This window comes from Chrysochloris asiatica, unplaced genomic scaffold, assembly GCF_000296735.1.
Source record: "Chrysochloris asiatica unplaced genomic scaffold, ChrAsi1.0 scaffold00095, whole genome shotgun sequence".
Classification (NCBI taxonomy): Eukaryota; Metazoa; Chordata; class Mammalia; order Afrosoricida; family Chrysochloridae; genus Chrysochloris; species Chrysochloris asiatica.
In genome coordinates this window covers 7,220,687-7,227,217 of record NW_006408613.1, presented here as the reverse complement: position 1 = coordinate 7,227,217, position 6,531 = coordinate 7,220,687, and the positions used below count along the sequence as shown (strand labels likewise).

Here is a 6,531-nt window from a genome sequence, read left to right as displayed (position 1 = left end):
ACAAAAGTGTTCTATTGTGTTGTATATGGGATTGCCACGAGTCAGAGTCAACTTAATGGAAAATATTAACAATAAACTAAAGCTACAACTATCTATGAGTCAGCAACCCTGCTCCTAGAAATAAAACTATAGACACGCATGCAAGTGTTCATTAAAAGATATGCTTATAGGTGCACTGTTTGAAAAAAGCCAAAGTGGGAGACAATCCAATTAATTATCCATCAAAGAAGAATGGATAGATTGCTGTGTATGTATGCAATGGATAATATATAGAAAGAAAAAATGAACACTATAGCTTGCTTCATCCTCAACATGTACCGATTTAATAAACATACTATTAAAGCCAGAAATAAGAGTATATACTATATACTATGTTCAGAGCCAGTGATATCAATATATAATGTTAGTATTCAGGTTTATATCACTAGAAGTCAGTCTACTTTCTTTGTCTGCTAGTTCTATTTTCATTCCACTTGTATGTTTGGCTGTGTATTAGGATTGGGGGGTGTAAAATCAAAACCAAATCATTCCTGTTAACATATGGTGAGACCATGTGCGTCAGAATAGAATTATTTAACTCCAAAGGATTTTAAGTGAGGGACATTTCTGAACTAGATCACTAGATCGTTATTGTAAGGTTTCTTTAGATGCTCAAACCACCAGTCTTTAGGTTGGAAGTTGAGCAAGCTAACCATTTTACCACCCAGGGACTCTGTGTGTGGGAGTAAGGTGAATAATGAGTGATGACATGGAACATGAGATAGGCACCCAGGTGTTAGCAATGGTCTATTTCTTGATGTGGAGGTGAGCCACATGGGTGTGCTTACTTGTTGAAAATATACTTAACTGTAAAATTTTTATCTGTGCACTGTGTATATGTTTCAACACAAATTTACTTGAATACAGGAATGACGTCTTTTATTGTGCTTTGCTTTATTGCACTTTAAAGATACAGTGTGTCTTGCATATTGAAGGTTTGTGACAACCCTGCATCAAACATGTCGATTGATGTAATTTTGTCTTCATGCTATTGCACACTTAAAATGCTATAGCATACTTTAAGCATAAATCTTTTATGCACTGGGGAACCCAAAACACCTGTGGCTTGTTTTATTGCCAGATCTGCTTTATTGTAGTGACCTGGAACTGAACTCAAAATATCTCTGAGGGGTGCCCGTAGATAAAAATAACAAGAACAAAAATACCTTCATGAGGGAAAATCCCAAAACATTGGTATCAATATTGAGAAGATCAGTGGCTTACTTTAGACAAGTCTAATAGATTCTAATAATTGTTCTCAATAATATTTAAGTAACCCCTATCAATCACCCTCTAAGAGATCACTAAAAACATTTTTTTGGGTAATGGTGAATTTTAGCATGTAACCAAATAGAGTTAAAATAATTGAGCTAAGCTGCTGTGGAAATATTATTTCCTTTACCAAATACTTATTTCGTCTAGGTTTTAGGTTTCTGAGAGTTTATATAAAGTGACATATAAAGTTTATTTAAAGTGACAATAAAATTTATAATAAACCTTCATTATTTCTAGTAGCCAGCAATACATGTATTAATTAGAAATAAAAGCAATTAAAACCCTTAGCTACTTTATTAACTGGGCATTACCTATGGATTTTTACTTTTTGTTTTTTTCAATATCATAAAAATTGTAATATATTGTTTATTTAATCAATTATATATTAGTAATAAAATGAGAAATAAGTCTGAGTGTTTTTTCAACATATAGAGTCTTATATGGAATTTACAACTGAAATTTGGCTGCAGATTAATAAATATGATTATTCATAAAGGACTTCCACACAAAAATATGTTATATTTGAATAAATTGTAGAAAATACAGAATGGAAAGGACAATTCAAGGAGAACAATGGATGAATATATACTGTTTTAACAGTAATCTATGCTTTTTAAAAATGAATAGTTGAAAGTATCATTTGGATCTGAGTAACATGTTTTAATAAGGATAAAAATATATTACATAAAAATAAATTTAATAGTTCTGTTGAGTTGATTCTGACTCATAGTGACCGTGTCTGTATAGGATTTCCAAGGCTGCAAATCTTTGCAGCAACAGAAAATTTCATATTTCTCCCCCAGAGTGGCTGATTGGCTCCAGAAGCTGACCTTGTGGTTAACAGTCCAATGGTTATCCTATAAAGCCACTGTGCTGCTCTGTAGGACAAGCATTGAACTTCTAACCATAAGGTCAGAGGTTCAAGTCCACTAGCTGCTCCTCTGAAACCCTTTTAGTCACACTGATTTGCTATTAGTCACACTGATTTTATGGCACTTAACGACAACAAATTGTTATGGTATGATAGAAGAAAAAGACAAAGGGCTCTGGGAAGAAAATGGCAAGGGCTCATTCTGAAGGAGTTGAGAAACCCTCCATAGAAGGGGATATTTCTAGAATGAAATACAAAGGGTGAAGGGTAAGGAAACATCTCAAATCACATGAGACAAAGTGGCATAGGCAAAGGTGCAGTGACTATGGAAACATGTTTTTTTTTCTGGTACTGTAGTGGTTACGAATTGGGCTGTGAACCGCAAGTTCAGCAGTTTGAAACTACTGGCTGTTCCGCGGGAGAAAGAGGAGGCTTTCTGCTCCCGTAAAGATTTACAGCCTCGGAAACCCTATACAAGGTGGCTATGAGTCGGAATCGACTCCACGGCACATAACAACAACAACAACAACAGATTTTTTTGATGGATGATTTTCAGTGATGCTGTTTTAAGTGCTGTCGAGTAGGTTTGACCAATAGCAACCCTGTGTAGGGTTTCCAAGGAGTGGCTGGTGAGACTGACCAAGGTATAATAGGATTTTGTGTTTCCAGTGCTTATCGATCGTAGCGTGCCACTCCAGGGCTCCAATCACAGTATTTGTGATTAGCATTAACTTTAAGTCAAACACTGTACTCAAGGGAAAAGAACTTATAACCTAGCAGGGAGAAAGATATGCAAGCAGACAATTTAAAGTGGGATAAGATAGTTACAAGGAAAACCAAACAACATTTTCATGAAGAAATAAATAATCCTGGAGAATCCAGAAATCACTGCTGTAGATATTGTTGTTATTAAGTGCTGTCAAGCTGGTACCAACCCATAGCCACCCTGCATAGGGTTTCCAAGATGTGACTGGTGAGCTTAAACTGAAGACCTTGCAGTTCCAACTAATTGCAGTCCAGCGCATTAACCCACAGCACCATCAAACATTTCTGTTGAACTGTAACTATTAGTTCAACAACAAAAAAAAAAGACTGATTTCATCATGTAAGCCAACACTGAATACTTCGTTGAAGAGTTTTTAAAAGGTAGCTCAGATTATCAAAACAATCAATTTCATTCTAGAAACATATTTTTTGTATGAAATAAAATTCATTTTATTTGAAATATGTATTGCATTTTTAACTTAGTTATGGGTCTATTAGTTAAAAGGTTTTATGGACTATGTTCAGAAATGGAAATCTTGCCTGATACATCTGTTTTGGGAATAATTTAACTTATAGCAATAAATAAAATACTTTGTGATCTATATGAATTGAAAATAATTCCTCTATCCTAAAAATAACTAAGAAAAATAGATCTAAGTATTAATTTTAAATTAGCAGCTTAATTTTACATTTAAATTTTGTTGGTATGATTGTTGTTTATAATAGCAAAACAGCTTATTTTCTCAGTTTATTTGCATATTATACTGGTAAATTATTGAGAGACCAAATGAGATCTTTGTATTTTGGATATAACTGAAGTAATTACACTAAACTTGTACGGCATTTGAATATAAACCAGGTAATTCTTCCAGGGTCGGTAGATTAACCAATCTCGTCAATTTTGAGGTGGCTGTGGCTGATTGTGGATGGTGGTGGTGGTGTGCCGTCGTGTCAGTTCTGACCCATGTTGTTGTTGTTGTTAAGTACCGTGGAGTCGGTTCTGACTCATAGCGACCCTGCAGAGGGTTTCCGAGGCTGTAAATCTTTACGGGAGCAGAAATCCTCATCTTTCCCCTGCGGAACCACTGGTAGTTTCAAACTACTGACCTTGAGGTTAGCAGCCCAATTCGTAACTACTACGCTACCAGAGCTCCTTAGTTCTGACCCATAGTGGCCTTTTTATTGACAGTCTCCACACCTACATATGTAGGGTTTGCGAGGCTGTAAGTCTTTATGGCAACAGAAAGGTTCATCTTCCTTCTGTGGAGTGCCTGGTATATTCAAAGTGCTACCTTGTGGTTAGCAGCCCAACTCATAACCCATTATTACCAGGGATCCTTGTGATGGATGTTAGATAATGAGATTTCATATTTCTTTAGAGAGGTGGTTCCTAACTTTGAAAAATAAATGTAATTGAAATCATATTGTACTTTGGAGAAAAATGTATAAACATACATACCAAATGTTCTTCATATATTTATAGCATATTTATAAATGGCTCCAACTATATCTACTGACATTACAACTATTATATAGCTACTATATATATTTTTTTTTAATAATTGATTTTATTTGTTGTTTTTGTTGTTGAGACAATAACTAATGTATTCTAAAAGAACCCTGGTGGTGCAAAGGTTAAACATTTTACTGCTAAATAAGAGGTCTGTAGTTTGAAACCATTGGCTGTGGAGGCTGATATCTGCAGCTCTGATATCAATCTGGAGGTTTCGCCTCACTCATGCCAAATCGCCTATTGACTCAGAAAACTAAAGAAGCTGGTGAGTCAGGTCGGGCTAACTTCAAGTCCCAAGAGCTGGAGGTCAGACAGAGGCGAGTTTGGTTAGTCAAGCAAAGATGTACAGCAGTACTCAGTAATCAAGATGACCCCACAAACCCTGGACCAGGGGTCTTTTAGACTGTAACTAGCATCTAATTTGTGTTTATCAAGATGATTAAGCACAAGAACCACAGTCAGGAAGGGGGAACACAAAGATGCTGTTTTGTTCTGTAGGAGAAAAGACCTGACAATTTTCATAGAACAGGCATGCAAGGAAGGAGGAGCAGACCCGACACCCCTCACTCCCACCCCTCTGGTAACCACCAACAACCACAGGTAGAAGAAGATAACTAAATAAGGAGCCTAAAAGAAGAAAAGCCGATGAGCTACGAGAGCGTCAGAGATGGACATTTTAAAGAATAAATACTCCTAGACAGCCATGATCCATGCCTAGCTCTGGGGCTTTCAAAGATAAACCCGCGCTCACCTATCAAGTGGACTTTCACTTTCTATTAAACCTGCTCTCTCGTTCTCCTGTTGTCTTGCTCATGTCTTACGTGCCCGACACCTCACCCAAATCTGCAGCTCCTTACTAGAAGTCCAGGAGAATTCCAGGGGTACATTTGATAACAATTTGAGCCTATAAATACTGTTGTTGTTGTTGTTGTTGTTGTAAATGCTGTTGAGTAGGTTCCTACTCATAAGAATCCTGTGTAAGGTTTCTGAGAAGCGGCTGGTGAGTTTGAACTGCTAACCTTGAGTTCAATCTGACCTAATGGTCAAGTTTTTAGCCTAGAAAATCCTATGAGGCGATTTTATTCTGCCTTCTGGTAATGTGGATTAATGCGCTGGACTGAAAAGTCGCTTTGAACTACAAAGTCAGTGGTTTAAGCTCACCAATTGCTCCTCGGAATCCCTATACAGGGTCGCTATGGGTGGAAATCAACTCTATGGCACTTAACAACAACAACAACATAGGACCATGTGTGTTAGAATCAACTCTCTGGCATGCAGCAATATCCTAGGTCTTTCCCTAGTGGCATGAATATATTATCTACTTTGTTGTTATTGTTAAGTAAGAACTATAGAGTCCTGGTGCCGATTCATAGCAACCCTGCATTGCCGAGGAGCAGCTGGTAAGCTTCAACTGCCAACCTTGTTGTTCAAACTGACCTTGCAGTCCAGAGCATTAACCCATAGAGCCACACGGCCCCCAAATGATATATATTTAATTTAAGAATTGTTAAATATTTTTCTGGTAATTATGAATGCAGTATTGTTGTTAAGTGCAATGGAGTTGGCACTTAACAACAGCAGGTCTGACTCATAGCGACCCTGTGTAGAATTTCTGAGGAGCAACTTGTGGGTTTGAAATGCTGACCTTGTTACTCAAACTGACCTTGCAGTCCAGCGCATTATTCCTGCAACTCTACACCAGGACTCTCTCTTTATACAGTGCTTGTTGCTGTTATGTGCCGTGGAGTCGATTCCTACTCATAGAGACCCTATACAAGGTTTCCGAGGCTGTAAATCTTTACGGGAGCAGAACGCCTCATCTTTCTCCCGCGGAACAGCTAGTAGTTTCGAACTGTTGGCCCTGAGGTTCGCAGCCCGATTCGTAACCACTAAGCTTCAGGTGTTGTTAAGTGCCGTCGAGTCAATTCCGACCCATAGCGACCCTGTAAAGGGTTTCCAAAGAGTAGCTGGTAAGCTTGAATTGCCGACTTTGCAGTTCAAACGGCTCTGCAATCTGGCGCATTAACCCACAGCGCCACACCAGGACTCCTTATAAGTCCAGTAATAT

At 37.7% G+C, this 6,531-nt stretch overlaps 1 protein-coding gene across 1 annotated transcript in view; it reads left to right on the top strand.

Moving 5' to 3' along the window:
- The window catches only part of CSMD1 (CUB and Sushi multiple domains 1), a 2,529,117-nt gene that overhangs the window by 2,366,448 nt on the left and 156,138 nt on the right, over window positions 1-6,531 (top strand). The gene's annotated exons all lie outside the window — the stretch shown is intronic.